Source organism: Tenrec ecaudatus, chromosome 14, assembly GCF_050624435.1.
Source record: "Tenrec ecaudatus isolate mTenEca1 chromosome 14, mTenEca1.hap1, whole genome shotgun sequence".
Taxonomy (NCBI): domain Eukaryota; kingdom Metazoa; phylum Chordata; class Mammalia; order Afrosoricida; family Tenrecidae; genus Tenrec; species Tenrec ecaudatus.
This window is the reverse complement of record NC_134543.1, coordinates 32,782,627-32,808,047: the sequence shown is the minus strand read 5'-3', so window position 1 is coordinate 32,808,047 and position 25,421 is coordinate 32,782,627. Positions and strand designations below refer to the sequence as shown.

The window sequence follows — 25,421 nt, the reverse complement described above, 5'->3', positions numbered from 1 at the left end:
TATCAGCTCCTCATTTCCCCCCTCCCTCCCTGCTCCCCCTTCCCTCATGAGCCTTGAATAATTTATAAATTATTATTATTTTGTCATCTCTTACACTGTCAAACGTCTCCTTTCACCCACTTCTCTGCTGTCCATCCCCAGGGAGGAGGTTATATGAGGATCCTTGTGATCAAGTGACATTATGTTATATTACAAAACAACAGCAATGAGAAAAATGGTTTTCACACCCAAAGAAGCCGACTTTGGCAAGGCTAGGGAGGAGCCGGGGAAGATGGAGTGCCAGGGAGGAAAGGCTGGCGGAGTAGAGGGGGAAGCGATGAGGGCACATGCATGGTTGGGTGGGGGCTCTCTGGGGTACTCTCCAGAGTCTGAGGAGCTGGGCTGTGCACGTATGATTTGTACGCTTTTAAAAAGCAACAATAAAAAAGAGGAGCTGATATCCCGGACTCACGTAGAAAGAAACGATTTTGAAAATGATGATGGCAACGTCTGTTCTCCGTCTTTTCCATACCAGAGTCGTCTGTGCACTCCCAGTAGCTTTCACCTTGGCCATATCGTCCTGACTTTGCCCATATTGCCTCTTCCTCTACCTGAATTATCACCTGTCTCCAATCTCCTAAGTGGTTCTCCCGTCCTCTCCCGCCCGTCCTTGGTAACCATTAAATACTGTTTTTTTTTTCCTGTGTGTAAATGTATTCTTGACCATTTAACGAAAGTCTTATATATTTCCTTTGTGACTGATTTATTTCACCCAGATTCATCCGTGGTATAAGAGCTTTTGCGGAGTCATTAGTTTCTATTATCGTATCGTATTCTGTTGTGTGTGTATGTAGACCAAATTTTGTTTCTACCTCCATTAACTGACAGATACTTAAGTTGTTTACTTTATTTTCTGTTGCGAATAATGCTGCAATGAACTTGGGTGTTTGTCTGTCTATTCATATCATTGCTGTTATTTATCTAGGATATATTCTAGATCATATGATATGTCTATTTCTACCTTTTGGAAGAAGTGCCATGCCCTTTTCCCCAGTGGGTTTCCCATTTTACTATCCAATGTGGATAATTGGAGAGTGGGAGCACCATGTTCCCCTGTTCTATCAGTCTGTCCAACTGTAACTTGACCCTGACATGAGTGGCGAGCGGTGAGAACTGGGGATGTGTAGGGTTCTGGTCTCAGGGTCAGGGAAGCGGCGGCTGTGTTGGCTACTAGCCCAGCAGTCTGGTTTCTTTTCTGAGACTTGGGTTTTCGTTTTGCATCTTTCGTTCCTAGTGAATGGAGAGCAATGTATTTTAGATGTGTTTTATGTGATCATTCACAAACTTTAAGATTGCTCATCTCACTGGGATGCAGAACATGAGCTTTGTGGTGCCAGGTGACAGAAATATACCACGGAACTAAGAGCATTTGCCTTCAAACTCAGAAAAACATTCTCGTCAGGTGACTAACCATATCAGAGAAGTATCTGTACTTGTGTACTCTGTGAAGGTACATTCATGTGTACAGATATTTGTAAACATTTCTATTTGTGCACACTCATATCCTCACCTCTCCCTACCCAATGCACACATATGTGACATATGTGACCATACACTCATTTTCTGGTTATTATTAGTGTTACTGCCAAGTTGCCTATGTCATATTCTTTAGTGCAAAGCATCCTTTTCCTTGGTGTACTTCTTAGCGACATCCTTTATTTTGGCCCAGTTGTCCTCGTTACACCCACAGTCAGTGCTGCATAACAAGTCCCTGTTATCTAGAGACAAAGGAATGTCTCATTATGTTGGAAATATCCTGAAACCGATCCTAGTGATGGTTATGCAGCTATAGAAAATTGATATAAAGTCATTGAATAAAGTCTTAACATGTTTGCAGTATGTAAATTATACTTTAATAAGAAATAAGTAGCAAGAGGCAGGGCACGTGGAAGGATGGATGAATCAAGACGGGCAATATGCTGAAGCTTGGTGATGGGAATGGGGCTCACTGCACTTCTTTCTCCTTTTGTGTATGTTTGAAAATTGTTACAGTATGAACTTAACAAAAGCCAGTATGATGCAAATATTTTAGCGAAAAACTTTGTGATGAAAAAAATCTAATAGAATATTTAGGAAGGAGGCTAATTGCCTGTGTCTCAATGGTAAATTCAAATTGTGTGTTTGAGTGATCTTTATTCAACCATCATTTTCAGAGAACAAACAAAGATTTCAGCTCTACTCCTACAACACACCACGTCGACAATGTTTAGCGTTAGCTCTGTGGATCAACAAACAGGGACGGAACTGTCCACTGGAGGACCCCAGAACTCTCTGCAGGTTGCCTGGCAACAAGTCATCTGGGAGCAGTGACTTGATCTTCCCTGGTTGAAGAATTGCCCACAGTCTGAGCTTCCCACAGGCCTCCAGGTGCCCTCAGCACTAACCTGTAATCCCGCTGGACACCGGGCTCCTTTCTCCTGTTTTCAGCCACCCAGTCACAACGCAGGCGGCTGTCAGGGAAGTCCCCTAGTGGAACATAGAGCAAGGTGCATTTGGCTGTGCTCTGATCCATGACACTTCCTTGTGATGATGCGAGCTTAGGGGAGACCTCATTTTTCCTCTCATTGATTTCATGTTCACGAGTTTCCTCTAAATTCTGCAGCGTTTCTATGCCATGTAACTTCGGGGATATCTCTTCCCCTCCATTCCACAGACGGTGTCCAGAGTGGAGGACACGCAGCTTGTTCTTAGCAGATGCGCTGTTGCTCCTGCCAGGTGGTGACCCCATGCGCAATGAACAACACGTCATCCGATTGTGCATCATCTCCGCGATCGGTTGTGGATCAGACCATTGGATCCTATCCACAGTGCTGTCACTGACTGATCTTGGAAGTAGATTGCAGACCTTGCTTCTTAGCCCATCTTAGTCTGGGAGATCTGCCGAAGCTTACTAAGTGTGTAGCCACACAAGACAGCCACTAACAGACAGGTGTGTAACTGTGCATGAGGTGTATTAGCCAGAAATAGAACCAGGCCACCAGGGGGCAGGAGAGAATTCTACCACCAAACTACCACTGTAGTCTCTTTGAAGCATTCGAAGCATATTGGGGGTGGTGGGTGGGGTGGTGGGGGATAGCGGCTAGGGGAAATGGCGGGCTACCTGACTGAGCTGGGATTGTAGTCACTGACTATGTGGACTTATGCCCTGGACTGCAGCAGATCTAGTCTGAAATACAAGTCATACAAGACAAAGCTGTCTCTTAGCAAAAATCCTTTTGACTTTTTACTTTCTTAGCAGAGAAGTTTAATTATCCATTTTAATAAACTAATTAAATCATTGTACCCCATGAAGAGCCAAACAGTCCATGTCTCCACTCCTATTCCTATAGCAAATCAGCATAAAATTAGACATTATAATGGTGACGTGAGTTCTTTTTATTATTTATGTTGCTATGGAAGACATATAATACAGAAGGAAGACAGAATTAAATTGACTACATCTGTGGAAAGAAACAATAGAGAAGATCACTATAAATCAGAACAAGGTCAGGGGCTAAATATGGAACAACCATCAGTTGCTCATGCCTAAGTTCAGGTTCAAGGTTGAAGCTGAAGGAAAGTTAAACCAAGTCTCTGAGAGCTAAACTACGATCTTGAGTGTATCCCATCTGAATTGAGAGACAATCTCCAGAGCAGATTTGTCGGCTTTGATGCTGGGGACTGACTGGAGACGGATGGGTTGTAGGATGTCCTCAGGACATCATACAGGAAGAAAACAAAAATCATTAACAAGATAGGACGACGACAAAGGGGATGTCAGCAGAGACTCTGAAAATGGCTCTTGAATGTGGACTAGCTAACGTGGATAAAACATGAAGTGAGAGAACTGAACACAAGGGGGGCCTGACGAGACACGAGAAAGTGTTATAATGAAATGTGCAAAGACCTGGCGTCAGAAACACAAAGGAAAGACTAAGCTCATCATCCTGCAAGCTTCAATAACTGAAGAAGTCATCCGGGCCTCAGGTTCTAGTGTCATTGGATTCTGTGGGCAAGATATTGACTGCTGCAGGAAGCTTCGAAAGAAGAATGAAGCACTGAATTCTCTCGGACCAGTGAATGGTCTTGCCCGTACACGGAGCGCATTCAGAAGTGAATTACTACAGATCTCAAACTCCAACACGCTGCCTTAGAGTGGGCTCTGACTGGGCGGAACCCTGTAGGGGGAGTGCAGTTGTGCCTTTGGGCTTCCAAGTCTGTGACTCCGTGTGCCTGGGTGGCCTTGTGTTTCTCCTGCAGAGCTGCCGGTCAGTTTGAGCTGTTGATGTTGCAGGCGGCAGCCCAGCGTGCGTCCACCAGGTCACTGGGGCTCCTGGTCGAGATAGCGTTGGGTTAAAATATAACATCTTGTCATTTGTTTTCTTTTTGGATTCATTTCCCGTTTGTTCTGGTTTTTATTATTTTATCGCTTTTTGATGGAAATTACTCTGCGTTTTATTTTGTTGTGGAATATTTCATATGATCTTTTAAAATATGAAATCCAAGATAGGTGAATCTATAAAGATGGTTAACTAGATTACGTTTCTTAGGGTTATGACAGAGGAAGTTGGGGGAAAATGAAGCAATAATAATGGGTACAGGAATAAAGAAAATGCTCTAAAATGGATTGTAGTGATGATTGTCTAACTCTTTTAAATATATGTAAGCCATTAAATCGTATGGGATGTGAATTATGTCAAGAACTATTAAAAAGGAAAACAAAAGGCCATAGACACACCTAAAGTAGAAGAAGAAGGAGGAGGAGGAGGAGGAAGAGGAGGAGGAAGGGATACACAGGCACTGTACCAAAAAGAGGGGGAACCATGGGTTTTCTTTCCCATAAAGAGTCAGTCTTGGAACCCACAGGGGCAGTTCTACTCTGTCCTGCAGGGTCACTATGAGTCTGCATTGACTTGATGGCAATGAGTTTGCCTGTGTTTTTGGTACCCAAATGAATTAGTGGATATCTAACCACTTTTTAAAAAATTGTGGGCACACAAAACTTTTATTTGGATTATATCTTTCTTGTGTGTGGGGAGAAATAGCCTGGTAATCATACTAATATGAAGAGAGCAGCATTAGTTGCCATTTCAATCTGGGCCGGCACTTCATCCCCCTTCGCCTCGTTTTCACCATTACGAGTCACAGGGATCTATTTCCCTGTCATGAAATATTCTTTGTATCTTGAGCCCTCTTCCATCCTTCACAGTGGGACACAGGTGGCAGGCCAACGAGTGGTGAAAGCACGACTCTGTGCTGTGACAGTCACTGCTCACGACCCTCTGCCAACCTCGCTGGGGTTTCCTGATGGGCCACGTGTTCAATTAAGAGGGTTCCCTTCTCGGGTTAGGCCTTGGAAAGTGCCAGTCATCTGAGTACGCAATTGAGGCTTATACTATGCTGCTGGGTACCTCAGGCTCTGCATGTTTCCGGTGGCTGCAGGATGCTGTTCCTGGCAGATCAGGGGAAGCCCATCATTGTGTACCTTCAGCATCTACTGGCTGGTCCTGGGGTCCAGGTCTGACTACTCTTCCACCTCCGACTTGCCTTTTAGCTATGTGTTCCCCTTGAACCGTCTGAGAGTCATTGCTGGCTTTCCGGCCAATCACCTTCTGCCTTGGAGTCCTTCAGAGCACCAATCATCCAATTCGGTGGTGGGACCAATGCTGGGATCATGGTGTAACTTTCCCGGGGGGCAGGGGGGCTGGTGTGGAGCTGGCAGAAGTTTCTTCCCGTATCAGAAGTGGAGACATTATTCAATGACACTTTGTATTCACTGCTGGAAAATTATAGCAACTGAAATCTACTGCCCTTCAAAGGCCTGAAGTCCCGAAGTACATGATCTGCCTGTTGGGACTCAGGAGTTGAATCACAGAATTGTCACTCTATTCACTTGTCAGCTGAGGGTGGCATCTTCTCCCTAGATACCTGTCGCACAGTTTGTAAGTAGATTCTGTCCATCCCCTTTCCTTATAGTTTGGGTGGTTCTGATACCCACAAATGGCAGCATTACTTGGGTGAGGTAGCTGCCCAGAACAGCCTTTGTACCTCACTGCAGGTCTGACCCATTGCATTAGGTAAATCTGCACAAGACCTCTTTCAGATGTTGAAAAGCAAGAGTGTTATTTTGAGGACTAACGTATACCTGACCCAGACCATGGCATTTTCAAAAGCCCCGCATGCACGTGAAAGTTGGACATTGGAGAAAGAAGACCGAAGAAAACTCAATGCACTTGAACTATGGAGCTGGTGAAGAATAGTGGAAGTACCATGGACTGCCAGACGAACAAACAGCTCTGCCTTGCCAGAACTACAACCGGGGTGCTCGTTGGAGGGAAGGATGGCGAGACTTCGATGCACGTATTTTGGACATGCGATCAAGAGAGACCAGTTCTTGGAGAAAGGCACCATGCTTGGTCACGTGGAGGGGCAGCGACAAAGAGGAAGGCCCGTGATGAGATGGAGTGACGCACCGGCTGCAACAATGGGCTCAAATATCAGAACAATTGTGAGCACGGTGCGGGACTTGATACAAGTGGGGACCGAGTCAGGGGCACCTAGAAACCACAACGACACCAGAAGAGACCAGTCCTCGCTCGGTAAAGGAGAGCGTCGGGGGCGGGGGGTGAGGAGTTATCCAATGAGCTAGACTAATACGTGGCTGCCACACTGCACTCAAACAGCATCTGTGAGGACGGCACAGGCAGCGGCTTAGTCTTTTGTACATAGGAGCACAATGCGTTGGCGTCCACTCGACAGTACCTAGCAACAGCAACAGCAACAACAACAAAAACACATACATAGCAAAAGCCCCGACTAGAAGATTCTAATTATCATAGAATTTTATAATTGCAGGGGATGAAATTTAGTATATGTATGAATCTAGAGGCATTAAACTTTAAAATGACCCTGTAGGGATACAAATAAGACTTGAGGGTAACGAATGTACAAATGTTCTTTATACAATTGATGTATGGATGGTTTATGATAAGAGTTGTATGAAGCAAGGGAATGGAGCGGCAAGGTCCCCAGGGAATGCTGAAAGTAGACTTTGGGGCCAGGGTGTGGTGCCCCAACAGACTGGACTGGAAAACACTCCTAAGGGCCAACAAACAATCCTTGAACTAACTACAAGCTTTTCTTTTGTGAAGTGTTTTGTTTTGTTCTTTGTCAGTGGTTTGTTTTTGTTGTTTTGTTGTCTGGTTGTATACTGTTGCTTTGTTTTCCTCTGTCTTGTTTTCATGCATGTTAGTGTCTCCACAGGTCTGTCTGAATAGGACAGGCTGGATGAACTGTCTGGAGGAAAAACAATGGGACAGACAGTTCCGGGGGGATTTGAGGTGGGGGGGTTAGGGGGGTAAGGAAGTGGTGTTAACAAACACAGGGACAAGGGAACAACATGGGACCCAAAATGGTAGAGAGGGGGGAGTGGCAGGCCTGGTGGGGAATGATCAAGGGTAAGGTTGCGTAGAGAAGAGGTATAGCTGTAGCCCAGGTGGTGACGGAGCATGGTAGTAGGGCAGGAGGAAAGTCAAGGGAGATAGAGGAAAGAGCTAGGAGTCAAAGGGCATTTATGGAGGTCTGGACAAAGACATGTACATGCAAATATATATATATATATATATATATATATATATATATATGGATGGGGAAATAGATCTATGTGTCTATATTTATAGGTTAAGTATTAAGGTGGCAGAAGGACCTTGGGCCTCTACTCAAGCACTCCCTCAATGCATGAATACTTTCTTTTATTAAATTGGAACTCTGATGCTCACTCTCCCGACACAACTGCTGAAGCCAAAGTGGGTGAACAAGTAAATGTAGTGAAGAAAGCTGATGGTGCCCGGCTATCAAAAGAGATAGTGACTGGGGTCTTAAAGGCTTGAAGATAAACAAGCGGCCATCTAGCTCAGAAGCAACAAAGCCCACATGGAAGAACACACCAGCCTGTGTGATCGAGTGGTCTCGAAGGGATCAGTTATCAGGCATCAAAGAACAAAAACTCTTATCATTGGCTGCACACCTCCATGATAGGATCGCTGAAGACAAATGGGTGCATAAGCAAATGTGGTGAAGAAAGCTGATGGTGCCCGGCTATCAAAAGAGATAGTGTCTGGGGTCTTAAAGGCTTGAAGGTGAACAAGCGGCCATCTAGCTCAGAAGTAAAAAAAGTCCACATGGAAGAAGCACACTGGCCAGTGCGATCACGAGGTGCCAAGGGACCAGGTATAAGGCATCATGCAAAAAAAAAAAGATATATGTGTGTGTGTATATATGTATATATATATGTACATATGTATATATATACCATATTAAATGAAGGGGGAAGTGCAGAGTGGAGACCCAAGGCCCAAGTGTCGGCCAATGGAGATCCCCTCATAGAGGGGTTTAGGAGAGGAGATGGGTTAATTAGGGTGCAAGGTAGTACCGATGAAGAACACAGCTTTCCCCCAGATCCTGGGTGCTTCCTCCCCCCAACTACCATGATCCGAATTCTACCTTGCAGGGCTGGATAGGGCAGAGGCTGTACACTGGTACATATGAGGGCTGGAGGTACAGGGAATCCAGGGTGGATGATACCTTCAGGACCAAGGGTGTGAGGGGAGATGCTGGGAGAGTGGAGGGTGAGTGGGTTGGAAAGGGGGAACTGATTACAAGGATCCACATGTGACCTCCTCCCTGGGAGATGGACGACAGAGAAGGGCGGGGGGAGGGAGACTCCGGATAGGGCAAGATATGACAAAATAACAATGTATAAATTACCAAGGGCACATGAGGGAGGGGGGAGGGGGGAGGGAGGGGTAAAAAAGAGGACCTGATGCAAAGGGCTTAAGTGGAGAGCAAATGCTTTGAGAATGATTGGGGCAGGGAATGTATGGATGTGCTTTATACAATTGATGTATGTGTATGTATGGATTGTGGTAAGAGTTGTATGAGCCCCTAATAAAATGTAAAAAAAGAACAAAAAAAGAGTTGTATGAGCCCCCAATAAAATGATTAAAAACGACTTGAACAAATGGAAAGCAAAGAAAAATTCTGCATAAAAAATTCACATATTAGAGAGGTCATTTTACCCAAGATAATTGATACCTTATGCTATGTTTAATTGCTTTGAATTGGCTGACTGGGGACCCTGTGTGCGACATCATGGACCATCACCTGCTCTACGCCATCTTCCTTAGCATCGTCGTGTTTGAGTCCGTGAACGCAACTTAGGGGCCCCTCTTCCGGCACGACACCTGGCAATATTCTGTTGTGACCCACTGGCTTTTCACTGGCGATTTTTTAAAAGTTAGCTGGCACGCCTTTCTTCTGATGACAAGTTCCACGGAAACCTGTCCACCTTGGGTGACCTGCAGGTGTTTGCAAGACTGGTGGCATAGCGTTGCCCATCATGGCAGTCCATAAAGCATGACAGAACACCGACTGATAAATAGGCAGTGGAATCGTGCTTCCTGGGCCGTGGCTACCAAGAAATCCTAATAGGTTCTTATTGGAAAATATGCCAGCTGGTGAAACAGTTTGTCTGGAAAGAGAATCACCCATTTCTATGTTGGACCCTGATGGAGGTGGGCATTTTCAAAAGCACGTGGAAACGCCTTGTCCTCCAAGATAAGCACATCGCCCGTGCTGCAGTCAAACAGGAGTGGTGGCACCGAGCTAAGCTGCGTAGGCCCTGGGAATGTTGCACACTCCACACAACCTCCTATTCTGTTCTATAGAGTGTCACCATGGATCAGCGTGGACTGGAAGGTGCCTGACCGCAAGCACAGCATCCCTGCAGGCGTGCGGAAGAGTCTCGTGTGGATCCTACTCGGGCCTCACGTGTCTACCTTGGGTCACAGCTTCTGCTCCACTCCACCAAAGACCACACTCGTATTTTCTCGAGTGTCTAGTCTCCAATCAATGAAGCACACACACACACACACACACACACACACACACACACACACCATTTTGGGTATTTTTGGTTTGTTTAAGTAGTTTCCCTGGCATCTACTCACATCTCATGCATTGAATCATCAACCATATTAAGGAGAGTTGCGCAATCATCACCACAGTCAAGTTCAGGACATGTTCTTTCTTCTCACACTTACTATTGTTAGCTCCCCATTTCCCTCCATCTCCCTCAGTCATGTCCTTAGGTGATTGTTAATCCAGTTACTGTCTCTAAAGAGCCACCTATTCTGGATTTTATACGGAAAACCAGCCAAAACCCATAGAGGAAGAAAAAACCAAATCCAACAACAATAACTAGAGAAAACAGGAACATCTCGATCAGAAAGAAAGCAGACCATAATGCAAACAGCATCAAGTTGAAATTGGCTTAGAGGGAGATCAGACCATTACGTGTGCCCACATATTTCTGCAGCTCCATTTCAGTCACGAGTCTTTCAAGAGTGGACGGAATCCGCTCTTCAGCGAAGCGCAGCCCTGAGCAGCGCCATGATCAGTCAGCACACGAGCACACGCGTCTTATTCTTAGAAGGTGCTGGCAAGGTCACCTTTGAGATTTTAGGGTTTACAGGATTTTCCCTTTAAAAGAACATTTCAATGAAGAAGAACAATACTTAAAAAAAGTGTTGACATTGGTTTGCACTTACTTGCCCTCTATCCTTGTGTTTCTATGGGTGCTTATCTACCTGCAGATAGAGAGAGATACATTTGCAATTCTCCCAGAACTAGCAGTAGTGAAAACCGAGACCTCCCCGGAGAGCTGACTTCATTTCTGTCTCTTGGGGATGATTGTCCTTGGTGACAAGAGAGAGTAGATTAATCCCAATCATGGAACTACGCTAACACGAAGCAAAACCCAGCCACTCATAACCTGAGGCACGGAAGAACTATAATTAAAATGTCTTTAAAAGGCAGTGATTATCTAGCTGAAAAGATCTTATGGAAGGTGTTCTCCGGAGTAAACATAAGCATAAAAGGCAGTGATTATCTAGCTGAAAAGATCCTATGTTTTTATCTGAGTAGGGGAACACCCTGTGCATTTTGTTTAGAGAGAGAAAGCAAAGTCATAACGCAGTCATGACATAAGTGAGTAAAAATGGCTCTTCCGACTCATGTATTTGTTTGGCACTGAAAAGCATGACGCCCATCACAAGTTAGAGTACGTGATGTTTTGAGCCTATGGAGTTGAACATTTATAGGATGATCAGTGTCCATCTGCATTTGCCTACACATGTTCACACTTTGCTTTTGTGGGAAAAAAAATCATATAACTCCCGAGAACTACCGCCTAAGTAAGCCATCAAGATGTCTTTATCATCATCAAATCCTATGGCTATTTCTTCTGAGAGTCGCACTGTATTAGGCGGGGTTGTCGAGAGAAACAAAACCAGCGTCGCTCATAGATGTACAAGAAAGAGCTCTCTCTATCGGAGTCATCTTTTATCAAGAAGCCAGCCCAGCCCAGTCCTGTGCTCCCAGGTCCCCTAGCTGCAGGCCAATGACGCAGGAAGGTGAATTGGCTGTAGGAAGACCTTAGACCGATGGGTATAGAATTGTATGGATCCAAGGATGGGGGGGGGGGGGGCGCCAACAGGTCTTGGAGGCAGGCACAGAGTTCCAGTAAGCAGGAAGGCAGGGGGAGGAGGGGGGAGACAGAGAGAGAGAGAGAGAGAGAGAGAGAGAGAGAGAGAGAGAGAGAGAGAGAGAGAGAGAGAGAGAGAGATCATGGGTCTCCAGTGTCTCTGTTTTAAAAACGCCCCATCTCCCAGGTCTAACCTCCCCATGTGCACATTGACATAAAATCTAAGTACCACACACACCGTGAAGACCAGCCCTGAAAATTAATGCAAGAGTTGGAAAAACTGTATCCTACAAAGATCTAGGTTGTCTTTCTTCATTGGAAAGGTCGAGGGCCAAACCTGAGGGGCCATGTGATGGCCATGAAGTCAAATCAAGTATCTTTGAATTCCCTCCTTTCTATGGCCAAGCCTTTGAGTCATTGCTCAATCCAGGAAAGGAAGAAAGCTCTGCTGCCTGCGGAAACTTGAGCGCCGCCACCCCCACCAACGGCTGCTGAATCGACCTTGGCTCATGGCGAGGCCTGCGTGTCCCAGCACAACTGTGATCCCAAGTGGCTAGAGTCTCGCTTTTCAGAAGTAGGTCGCCAGGCCTTCTTCTGAGGTGGCTTTGGGTGGACTCCAACCTCTCACCCTTCGGTTAGCAGCTGAGCACTTTCACCATTTGCACCCCACAGGCGTGCCATGGGCAGGGAATCACCGAAGGAGCCCACCGCCTGCAACCAAGGGGAGGTAGCTGTGCCAACAGAATGCATTTTTGGGGCTGTGGTTACCACAGAGGACTCAGGCTCTGTGAAGGGACCCAGGAGGTGTCCTGGGAGCAGAAGCCTTCCATCGTAGAAGAAAAGGTCGCTGCACAGGGCCAGTTTGCAAGAGCAGGGGGGACCCTAGAGAGCGCAACCGGGCTCACCTCCTTGGGTGCCTTGGAGTTAGATGCTGAGCATCTCCGCAGCTCCTGCGGAGAGGTGGCTAAGAGGTGCCAGCCTGCTGGCAGCTGAGAACGCGTCCTTGACTCCATCTCATCGCTGGGGAGCGGTTTCTCATACGAGGGCAGCGTGACTAGATTTGGGCATTTCCCGGGTTGTTTTCAAACCTGGCAGTGGGTGATAGTTTGATGCTGATGAGTATTTCTTCCGTCCCTTTCAGGCCCCCCCTTTCCCTGATACCAGCCTCACGGAGCTCTTTGTTCTCAAACGCACGTTTTTTGTTTCTTTTAATGTAAAATGTTCTTTTTTGTTTTTCCCCCTTAAATAATTTTATTGGAGGCTCTTAGAGTTCTTATCACCATCCATCCATCCATCCATCCATCCATCCATCCATCCATCCATCCACCCATCCATCCATCCATTGTGTCAGGCGCATTTGACATATGCTGTCATCATCATTTTCCAAACATTTTCTTTCTACTTGAGCCCTTGGTATCAGCTCATTTCCTCCCCTCCCCCACCCTTCTTCCCTCATGTATCCTTGATAATTTATCATTTTTTTCATGTCTTACGCTGATAACTGTCTCCCTTCACCCACTCTTCTGTTGTCTGTCCCCCTGGGAGGAGGTGATATGTAGATCACTGTGATTGGTTTCCACTTTCGCCTCCTACCTTCCCCTTTCCCTCCTGGTATGGCTACTCTCCTTATTGGTCCTGAGGAGTTTATCTGTCCTGGATTCCCTGTGTTTTCAGCTCTTATCTGTACCAGTGTGCATGCTCTAGTCTAACTGGATTTGTAAGGTAGAATTGGGGTCAAAATGGGCATTAAAGAACTAGAGGAAAGTTGCATATTTCATTGGTGCGATACTGCACCCTGACTGGGTCATCTCTTCCTTGTGACCCTTCTAAAGGGGATGTCCAATTGTCTACAGATGGGCTTTGGGTCTCCATTCCACCCCCACGTCCCCTTATTCACATGGATATGATTTTTTGCTGTGGGCTTTTGGTGCCTGATACCGGATTCCATCGACACCTCGTGATCACACAGGCTGGAGTGCTTCTTCCATGTGGGCTTTGTTGCTTCTCAGCTAGATGGCCCCTTGTTTATCTTCAAGCCTTTAAGACTCCAGATGCTATATCTTTTCTTAGCCAGACACCATCAGCTTTCTTTACCACATTTGCTTATACATTTGTCTTCAGCGATCTTGTAGGGAAGGTGAGCATCACAGAATGCCGGTTATTAGAAAAAAGTGTTCTTGTGTTGAGGGGTACTTGAGTGGAGGCCCAATGTCCATCTGCTATCTTAATATTTGAGATAGTTAACGGTTATTGTGTCAACATGGCCAATGAACACATGTCAGATTAATTGAAGGGTGGAGAGAAATGGCTCAGTGAGCCTTGCCTTTCTTGTCTCTTGCTCTTTGATCATCGGACCGACCAGTGTGCGGCTGCCTTGCTTGTTCTGTGGCTCAATTTGCAAGGTACACTACCTGTGGGACACCTAATCCGTGGACTGTGTCACTGTAATTTGAGGTTCCTTCAAGGCTTCCTTTGCCACACCATTGGAATTTACATCTCTTGAGCTGGGGACTGTTGGACCCTGTTATTGGGCTGACTGTTGTTGACCTACCTATCTGTTTAGCCTGGATTGCTGCCTGTGTCTGGATAGCTGTATTGCTCTACAGAGGACTACCCGGCAGCCCTTAAGACTTGAAGGACTGCCAGTGTCTCACAACTGACTCATGGGAGTGAGTTGTACTTAGCCATTTATACTGCTTTATAGATTAATTGTTTATTGCTTATGTTATCTGTCTATATAAATATATATAAAATTATTAGAGTTCTGGTTTTCTCTAGAGAACCCTGTCTAACATAATGCTTGACATATAAATATATGTACATAGATCTATTTTCCTATTGTTATATATAAATATATTTATATATTTACATGCCTGCATTTAGACCTTTATAAATGTCCTTGCCTCCTAGTTCTTTCCTCTATTTCCTTTTACTTTCCTCTTGTCCAACTACAATGTTCGGCCTTCATTAGGGTTTCAGTACTTCTTCTTGGCTACATTGCCCTTAGGTAAGCCCCACTAGGCATCCTATGCCTTCCTTGCCTTTGATTTTAGATCACTTGTTGTTCCCTTGTCCCTGGGCTTGTTGACACCCCCCTTCCTTTCCCCTACCTCCCTATCTCCTGTGTTACCCTGGAACCATCGGTCCATTGTTTTCTCCTCCGGATTGTTAATCCTGCCTATTTTATCTAGATAGACATACAGAGACAATAATAAGCACAAAAATAAGAAAAGCAAACAACAAACAAACAACAATATAAACAAAACAATGACAAAAAAAGAAAAGGCTATAAATAGATCCGGGTCTGTTTGTTAACCTTTAGGAGTATTTTCCAGTTGAATCTGATGAGCTTTTTAAAAATATATCATTTTATTGGGGGTTCTTACAGCTCTTATAACAAGCCATACATCAATGGTATCAAGCATATGTGTACATATGTTGCCATCATCATTTCTAAATATTTACTTTCTATTTGAGCCCTTGGTAGCAGCTCCCCCCATTGCATGACCCACTGATACAATATAAATTATTATTATTTTCATATCTTACTCTGACCGTTGGCTCCCTTCACCCACATTTCTGTTGTTTGTCCTTCTGGGTGTGTGTGTGTGGGGGGCGTTATGTGTCGGACTGGTTTCCCCTTCTTCCCCTCCTCCCCGCCTCCCTCCAACTTCCTTCTCCCCTCCTGACAACGCTACTCCATTCCTCCTCCGAGGAGCATTTGTGGAGTGAAATACAAAGAGAAAACAATCTTCAATTGTACACACATCTGGGGTTTTGAATCTCCCAATGGACTTTGACATTTCTGGTTGGGAGAAAACCTAGCTATTACATAACAACGCCAAAATGGACGGCATAGGCTAGAGACCTAGGAAGGAAGCTTACGGATGGAACTGCCTGTCCTTCTGTCCGGGGTTTGACTGTAATTCTGCTCCCTGCAGAGAGCTAGGAGCTAGTGAGGCTGTTTAGTGACGGTCAAGGTGCTGGAAGGTGGCCCTGTGCTCTCCATCCAGCCCCTCTCTCTGGGGGCTGAGGGTGGGAGACAGACACCCTTTAAACTTAGGCATCCAACAGAAGAGTAGCACGTATCTCACGATCCATCTGACGCTCTCAGGGTCTCATAGAGATGCCGGGTGAGACAGGGAAGGCTAACAGAGGGGCAGGGGCATCTGGAGAGGGGAAGCTTGGGGTGACCATCTTGAGCTTCCTGCGGCACACAAGGGTAAGGGTAAGTGGTTGCCCTGTGCTTCTGAGAGGGCTGAGTGTGATACTAAACTGATACTAAATTGGGCAGAAATGAGCTGTCCCCACCAATAAGATACAGATTCGCAATCACCCCTGGTGGAATAATGGCTATGCTTTGGCCTACTAATCACAAGGTCAGCAGTTTGAAACCACTACCACTCCTCAAAAGACTCTGCTTTCTACTTCCTAATAGGACTACAGTCTAGAAACACTGCTGCTCAGGGTCATGGAGTTGGAATTGACACCATGGCTGTGATTTTGTTTTTGGGTTCTTATTCAAAAAAACCCCAATTTTGAAGTGGCTTGTGTTGTACCAAGCGGAATCCAGAAACACCCTGCCCACCAAGCCGGGCGGTGTTTTGTTCTCTTATCCTGAGGGATGCTGTGCATCTGGACCGACTCGGTGGCCCCCACAAAACCTTCCCCACTCAGGGGCCTGTCCGACAGCAGCAGCTGAGCTGCTTTGTGACTTATGGGTTGCGCGATTCTAACGGGGCGAGGAGTTATCTTGTCATTGTTGTTTTCAGCTAGTAAGAAGAACAGAGATTATTTTCCATGAATTGATCCAAACTTCTGACTTTTCAAAGAGAGACAGAGGAGAATGTATGATTGTAAAAACATGGGAAGGAGCCAGGTGTAGCTAGAGGAAGGCTCCTGTATAGCTTCTCACACACACACACACACACACACACACACACACACACACACACACACACACACACGAGAGAAACACGTGAAAGCAGCAGGAGAAATGGTAAGACGCTTTCTTTGTTTGTGTGTGCCGGAGACCGAGTGCCAAGGACAGAGGATGAAACCCTTTTGGTCTTTGAGTTTTCAGTCTACTTCCTTTGGGCTCATGAACTTCATAACATCATATACTTAATCGTTCATCTGTTAGCTGGCGTTCAATCACTTGTCAGTCTTTAGCACCTGCTGTGTTTCTAAATACTCTAGTTCTAAGTGTCACGGACTGCCAAAAGAACAAACAGACCTGTCTCCAAAGAAGTATGGCCAGAGTGTTCCTTGCATGGGAGCATGACAGGACTCTGACGCACTTTGGACACGTTGTCAGGAGAGGCCAGGCCTTGGACAAGGACATCGCGCTCTGGAAAATAGACGGGCGAAGACAACGAGGACAACCCTTGATGAGATGGATTGAAGCTGCGGCTGTGATAATAGATTCAATCATAGCAATTGTCAGGCTGACACCGAGCCGGGCAGCATTTTGTTCTTTTGCACTGAGGCATGCCGTGAGTCAGAACGGACCCGATGACCCCTGACAGAACCAACATGTTTCTAAAGCTTAACTCTTGTGCTTACTACCACACCCACTCTTCCGAGCTTTAAGGAATGCTGACTCGCCTCCGCAGGGGAAATGGTGATGGGGTCCCAGTGGCCCTGCCCTGATTCTTCCCATTTTAGATGTTCAGATCACAGTGCCTCTCAGCTGAAAAGGTAAAGTTTTTGGAAAATACCAACCATGGAACAAGAACCTCGGTGTGGACTTTCTGAAGAGAATGGAAGCATTTCTCGGCACAGCTTTCTTCTGCCACGGGGTGACTTCCCTTGTGAAAAGAGGTGAAAGAGCCTCTAGTTTTCCAAAGCCTAGGACACTTAAACTCTTACCATTTGGGGGAGGGAATATTTAACCCCTTTGGGCATCTCAAGGTCACTGGTGGGGCAGTGGTTACCAGTCGAGCTGTAATCCACATGGTTGGGAGTTCAACACCACCGGCAGCTCTCCAGGAGAAAGACTGGGCTTTCTACTCGCGTCAGTAGTTGACAAATCTGGGAACCCCAGGGGGGTAGCATGGGTCAACCCTGACTGGGAAGCATGGAGATCTGAAGGTCAGAAGGACTCAGAGAAAAACTCCAACTTCTTTTGAGCTTCAACTCCCTTGAGTTTGTCTTATTCCTCTTGGTCCCAAGCCTTTTAAGCAAAGAAAGTGGTATCTATGTTCCAAGCATTTCTGAGGACTGAAGATTCCATAAATGTTGGATAATTAGTAAGCGATCCATAGGAATCTAAGCGATCTCGGAACAGCCATGTTGTGTTCCAGGAGGCTGTGCAGCACGGCTCTCTGCGGGCAACTTTCACGTTGAAGAGCAGGTAGTAAGCTCACCGATTGATGGACTAGCCTCTGGGTGGAAACTGCCGTTTGCAGAAGAGTCCTGTAGCCACTACAGACATCTTTGCTTCCCACAGCTAGAACCTAACCGGCTTTCTATACGTGTTCAAAAGAGAGTAGATGTATTTTAACATTTACTATGAGGGAGAAGAAGAGCGATGGGATATTTTGTGTGTGAAAGTCGCTGGATGTCGCAGTTGGTCACTGCAGTGATTGTAGCACATGGTACTGAAGCCAAGCCAGGCTCAAACCTGTCAGCTTCAATTCTGACCACACGTAATCCTCCTGATGGGTCTTGCAAGGACCCAGCGTTGGCCATGAGACCATGTTGAGAAGCCCAGATGGCTCTGCGCAGATTCATTGCCCCCAGTGGGGAAGAAACACCAGTGACACTGACAGCTCATTCCTAACAGCAGCCAACGGCTTCCTTTCTGGTTGTGTTGAAAGCGGAGGGTGTTCTTTATTGCACTAAAATGCTGTTTAAATAATTGTTTGTTTTTGCTCCGGAGTGAGAAGAGTGCAAGGAAACACAAGAGCGTGTGGATTGCAAGAACTTTCCCTGCTGAGATGAAACGAGGAGGGTCAACCCTAAGCGTGAGGACATCCGTGGTCTTGGTTTGCCACCGCCCTGGTGTCCCAGAAAGACACCTTCACTCCATTACAGGGGTGACAGGGATTCAGAGCGGAAGCACAGGAGCAGCCAAGGTCACGGGATGTCTCAGAGGAAAGACCATCTAAAGAGGGAAGCCACAAAAGGATGGCCACGGAACCAAGGCCGGAAGGCGTCTGTCAGTAGCGAATTTCCACTGACCTTCCTTATGCTCAAGACAGTGACAGGACATCATTGTCCCTCAGGGACAGTGAGCCAGCAGAGCTGCTTCTAGCACCTGTGGGCTCACAGGATTAACTGGATCCCTGTCTCGTTTGCAACTCAGCTGCCAAATGAGGCCTCCAACCTTGAGATGATTTGGCTGTTTGCTCTGTGAGCTTTGGGGGCTCCAGGAAGTTAATGAACGTGTTGTAAAGTGCTCTTCAGAGAATACTTGGTGGCAGCTGAGCTAGGACCTCTCGGTAGGGTCAACCTGAGCCTCAGTTTAGCCTAAGTGCCTCTGTACATTGTATTTGGAATTGTGTGTTCACAGGCGAGCAGGCCCAAGGGACGGAGTCACACTAACCAACTTCATATAAGGCAGATGCAAAAGACTGACTGACGACTCGTCCATTCTCAGCCCGAGCTGTCAGCCGACGGTATCAGCCGAGGAGCACTTTGGCGGGACAGGGCATGCCAGCGAGTGCTTGGAAGGCCAGAGAGCAAAGAGGGAAAGAATTGACCAGGTGTGAAGTGAAAGGGAGTCAAGGTTATGGTGTTGGGCTGGGAAACTTGTCCCCCTCCTTGGTGATTTAAAAATAATATTTTGAGTGGCAATATCAGGAGGGGAAGGGGAAGGTGGGGTAGAAAGTGGGAGCCAATCACAATGGTCTACAAGTAACCCCCTCCCAGGGGGATGGACAACAGAAAAGTGAATGAAGGGAGACATTGGTCAGTGTAAGACATGAACAAATAATATTAATCTATAAATTATCAAGGGTTCATAAATGAGGAAGGGTGGGTGGGGGGAATAAATGAGGAGCTGATTCTAGGGGCTAGGTGGGAAGAGAATGTTTTGAAAATGATGATTGCAGCAGAAGTGCAAATGTGCTTGACACAATGGATGGATGGATGGATTGTGAGAGGAGTTGTACGAGCCCCCAATAAAATGATTTAGAAAAAAAAAGATTTAGAAAAAATACCTTATTGTGTTTTTTACTCAATGTTTACCCTGAGAATTAGGTTCCCATGTAACAAGTCCTAGTGACATTGGTTACATTTTCACAGTGTGTCAGCCTTCTCATCATTTTTACTCTGGTTGTTCCATATCTGTTAATCTAGTTTCCCTGTCCCCTAAGCTTATCCCTTCTAAAATATGGAGTCAATATGATCCCCATCCAATTGTGGATCAATTTTCAGGAGTTGAAAATTCATATTTAGGTGAGAAATATCTTGATCTACAACTAATTTTCAAAATAGTTTTATTGGCATAGAGTTCATATGTTATAATTCATTTAATTGCATCAAGAAAAGATGTACAATCATAACCTCGATCAATTATAGAACATTTTCTTCATTTTCATTCCCATCATTATTAGCTCCCTATTTCCCCCTTCCCTGCCACACCCTCAAAGAACCATCAATATGGTTACTGTCTACAGGTTTTCCTAACCTGGATTTTCACACACAGAAAGATATTTAAGAAAACCAACAATAGCAAAGTAATATAGATTTAAAACCTCAAGAGAAAGGAAAGAAGAAACATTAGAAAGTAGAACAAATTTAAATGGATCATAAGGGAGGTCAAATGGGAGGGTGCACATTTAAAAAAATCATTTTATTGGGGCTCATACAACTCATCACAATCCACACACATCAATTGTGTAAAGCACACATATACATTCGTTGCCCTCATCATTCTCAAAACACGCTTTCCGCTTGGGTTCCTGGAATCAGCTCATTTTCCTTTTTCCCCTCCCCCTCCCCCTCCCTCCCCACTCCCCCTCCCTCATGAACACTTGATAATTTATAAATTATTATTTTAGCTTATCTTACACTGCCTGGCATCTCCCTTCGCCCACTTTTCTGTTGCCCAGCCCCCAGAGAGGAGGTTATATGCTAATCCTTGTGATCCGTTCCTCTTTCTACCCCACCTTCCCTCCTGGTATCACCACTCTCACCGCTGGTCCTGAGGGGTTCATCTGTCCCGGATTCCCTGTGCTTCCAGTTCCCACCTGCACCACTGTGCATCACGAGGGTGCCAAATGTTAACCTAACTGCACCTGCCGCCGTCCACTCACTTCCCAATGTCTTCTGCGTGTTAGCCAGGCTATTCCCACCCCTGGGCCATGGTTAGAGGGATTCACCAGAGGCTTAATCCACAAGGATTTCCACTTTGCTTCCCCTCTCCCCCCAAACTGAAACAGCTTAAAAATGGGTCAAAAAGGAGATCAATGATAAGATATTATATTTTAACTTGACAATGTCTGCCATAGTCAACTTACAATGTTCTTTAATTACAGGATCACTCATATACTTCAAGTATGATTGGGGGGACTCACCAGAGGCTTATCCCCTGGGGGCTGGGGGGACCCTGCAAGTGGTTTTTGGGCTACCCCTGTCATCCCTAGCCTTCTGTAAACCAAATGTTCACAATTTAGACTCTGATACCATTCCCTCCTTTAGATTTGTATTATATGATTTATAATCCTTGGACCCCACAGGCTGGTGAATTTCTTTCATGTGGACTTAGTTGATGCCTTACTTAAGTGACTGTTTGAAGCAAATATTTAAGACCCCAGATGCTATTCTTTCTGATAACTGGGCACCATCTAGTTTCTTCACCGCATTTTTCTATAGCACCCATACCTTTAGTGATCTCTTCATGAAGACGAGCTTCAAACAGGGCTATGTCATAACAATGTGCTGTTCTTAGGTTGAGACTAGAGTTAAGTGCAAGCCCCAAGTCCATGTGTGCATCTATGGTTCATATATGCCTCTGATTCACCCATTATCAGTCCTTGTGGGCATCACTTCCCAGCAGCCCTTGAGGGTAAGGTAGACCTTCCCCCGTGACTCTCCAAGCCTGCAAATCTTCACCGGAGTAGAAAGCCTCATCCTTCCTCTGTGGAGATGACTGGTGGTTTCGAGCTGCTGATCTTGAAGTTAGCAGCCCAATATGTAACCACTACATCTTGGTAGTATCATAAGTTTGTCCAATGGCATAGAATTTAAACACGGTTGGGAAAAGGAAACTGTACGAGTATAGGCCATTTATGGACCTCCAGGTATGAATTGTTGTACAGACTGAGCTCTTAAGTGACTGGATACTACTTGGTGATGGGGATATCTTCCAATATATTCACTGACACCAGCACAGCCACACCGAGAAGATTAATACATGTCATCATGAAGCAAGGAGGGAGCTGAAATAGTAAGTATAGTTCCGGGCCGCCGGTCATTGGGCACCCTCAAAGCAAAAGATCTGAACCCAAACCCATCGTCCACCAGTTCCATGTTCTTGGGCTAGCAGTCATCTGCTTTTTCCACACTGGGAGTTTCAGCCTTACGTCCCATGCGACAGGTGAGTTTGAGGTTAAGCCCAGTTCACTTAATGGGGTTTCCTCATCAGGTCCTCCCCGTGTGGCCTGTGAAGGCTGTCGTGCCTCTAGAAAGACTCACTGCCACGGTGTCAGTGCTGACTCACGGCGATGCCTGTGGGTTTCTGAGACTGTAACTGTGGACAGCAGTAGAATGCCCAGGCTTGCTTCCGAGCAGCTGCTGGGGGTCCAACTACCAACTATGCGGAGTGAAGCCCACCCACACAGATCGCACCACCCCTGCACCACTGGGGCTCCCTCGCCCAGAAAGAGCCAAGTCTAAAGTCCCAGTAGCCAATAGCACATGGACTGACGCACCAAGAGCTGCATAGAAACTAGGTCAAAAATGTCCAGTGAGGAACCGAGTACCAGGCATAGTCTCCCCGGAGCACCACACGTGTAGCACGGAGCGTTTTCTCCCAAGAGGATGTTGCTTCTCCTCACTTTCCCTCCAACAGAGATGCAATCGCCTCCTCTGAGCCAGACACCCCACCCCACCCCCACCCAGACTTGAATGTCCAGCAAGGTTTCCTTATCACTCCAGTGCGAGTGTCTGTTGGTTTGGGGTGACCTTAGCACAGTTTTGTATGCCAGCAACTCAATATTCTCTCTCGCCCCAAATCTTGCAAAACGGACTCTGCTGAGGTGAAGTCTTCTCTGTGGAAGTGGTGTTTAAGATGTGCGCTCAGAGGGGGCGAGCGATGTCTTATGGAAGCTCAGCAGGCTCTCTCTCTCTCTCTCTCTCTCTCTCTCTCTCTCTCTCTCTCTCTCTCTCTCTCTCTCTCTCTCGTTGCTCGGGGGACCGGATTAAAGGACTCCATGACTGAGAGCAGTGGGCTGCCTTCTTCTTGGTTACAACCAGTTGTTTTAACTGACTCACATACCTGCACAGTTCTGCTTTGCAGCCATGAATTAAATAAGAATCAGGAGGTTGCTCTGAGGGCCAGGCTCAGAACACGGGAGTTAGCTGGTTGACCTCAGTGGAGCTGCGGGTGACCAGATGGATCTGCAGCCTAAGTCCGAAAGCACTGACATTGGGTTCCAGGGCACATGCATGTGAGTTTATTCCAAACGAAACACGTTTAAACATGTCTTTACAATCAGAGCAGAGGGTGGCTGCCAACAAGTTATATTGCTAATATCTCATTAGTGAGCCTTCAATAAGAGAGAGAGAGAGAGAGATTGACTTATTTGGTGCCATGGTGGGGTGGGGGTGGGGTGGGGGTGGGGTGGGGGTGCGGGATTTGAGGCCAGGACTACTATGAAAATGTAAAAACCAATCTCAAGCAGACGTATTCTCCAATCGCGGAAGCACCGCAAGATACTTATGGAAATGCTGCTCCACAAGAGCGGCCGTCCTTAGGTAGCACAAGGATTTTAAGGAGGGGGAAGACATCGAAGATGAGCCATAAAAGGGAAGCGAGTCAACCTGATAAATGAAGAAACTGGGGTGGCAGCCCTGACACTTCCCTCTCCAATGGGACTCACCGTGGGTCCCCATTGGTCACCCTCAGTATGCAGTTAGGTGTTGATGACGCAGCTCCTTCCGTACATGCTGTCTTACAGATTGAGTTGGCATAGACTAAGAGGCTTTGATGGACATTCCAGGTCTTAAAGACCTTTCCAACCCTAGCATTGTTCATAAGGAGTTTGGGAAGATATTCCATTTATTGAGTGCTTATTTTGTGTGAAACTCCATGCTGAATATTTTATAAACACTATCCTCCAAGCAATCATATGGGGAAAAAAAGCCCCAGACAACCCACAATGGCCATCAAGTTGAACCTGATTCATGGCAATTCCATGGGTGTCAGAGTAGAATTGTGCTCGCTGGGATGATTTCTTTCTTTCTTCAGAAATAGGAGAGCGCTTCAAAAGATAGGTGGAAATTTTTTATTACCTTTTAGTTCTATTTCTTCCCATGAACTTTTTGAAGTCCCTGTCTGCATTGCCATCTCTTTTTTTCTAAGGCACCGCTGGAGAGACTCGAATCTCCAATCTTTTGGTTAGCACTCCATTGTATTAGCCATTTGCACTCCGCGGGACCCCCAACCACGCAAAGCTGAGTCTATGCTCCATTGCTACAGGCAAAGACACAAACGCAAAGAGGTAGGAGCGTGTTTACAGTTGCACAGAAGGTCCCCGCCCTGTGTCCTACACAGTTCACGGTGGGACTACTGATGCTGCAGCCCTGACAAGGATGCTCTTTAGAGCTCACCCGAACACGGTCTATCCAGCTGTATATGGTGACCCCGATCCCAGAACGAATAAGTGGTAGGACAAACAAATGGAGCAAAATAAATGAAACGTGGAGTCCAGATGGTGGTGGGAAGAAGCATACCAAGCATGTCTGGAGGGAAACCTGTAGAGGAAGTGGCGGGTCCCACTAGGGACTGGGAACGAACTCTACAGCATCATGACTTTTCTGTGACCAATCTTAGCTACTCAAAGAGTGGGTTCATCTACCAATGAGCCCACAAGGCAAGCAGCTCATGGTCCTATCTAAGGTAGTCTCTTGTGTAACTGTGTGACTTGATCAACTTCTTTGTTCTGATGAGTGCCAAGGGAAAGTGTTTTCTTCACCAGGTATTTTTGACATTGCACATGGATAAGTTGGAATGAATAATTTATCTTGAGATCTATTTTATTGATTATGCAAATTCATTGGACTGTGTGGGTCACGATAAACTATGAATACCATTGAGAGCATGAGGATTCGAGAATACTTCATTGTGCTCATGTGGAACCTGTAACTGGACCAAGAGACGGATATTTGAACAGGACGAGGGAGTACGGAGTAGTTTAAATCAGGAGAGGTGTGCATCAAGGTTGTATCCTTTCCCCATACTTATTCAACCTGTGTGCTGACAAAATCATCAGAGAAGCTAGGCTCTGTGCAGAAGAACGCAGCATTAGGATTGCAAGGAGGCTTATTAACAGCTTACAACATGGTGCAGATGATGCAACCATGCTTGCCCAAAGCAGGGGGATTTGAAGCACTTGCTGATGCAAACCAAGGCCTGCAGCCTTCAGTACGGATTACAATTCATTGCGAAGAAAATCAAAATTCTCAAAACTAGGCCAACAGGCAGCATCATGATAAATGGAGAAGGGATGAAAGCTGTCCAGGAGCTCATTTTGCTCGGATCCAAAATGAGCGCTCACGGAAGCAGCGGTCAACCATGTCTTGCATTGGGAAAACCTGCTACATACGATTTCTTGTAAGCGTTGGAGAGAAAGGATGTCACTTTGAAGACAAAGGTGTGCCTGACTCAGGCCCTGGTTTTCCATGGCCTCAT

At 46.1% G+C, this 25,421-nt stretch overlaps 1 pseudogene; it reads right to left on the bottom strand.

Annotated features, from left to right (window-relative positions):
• Positions 1–5,338: 5,338 nt before the first annotated feature.
• LOC142426235 (cell adhesion molecule 1-like) overlaps positions 5,339–25,421 on the bottom strand; it is a 56,151-nt pseudogene continuing 36,068 nt past the window's right edge.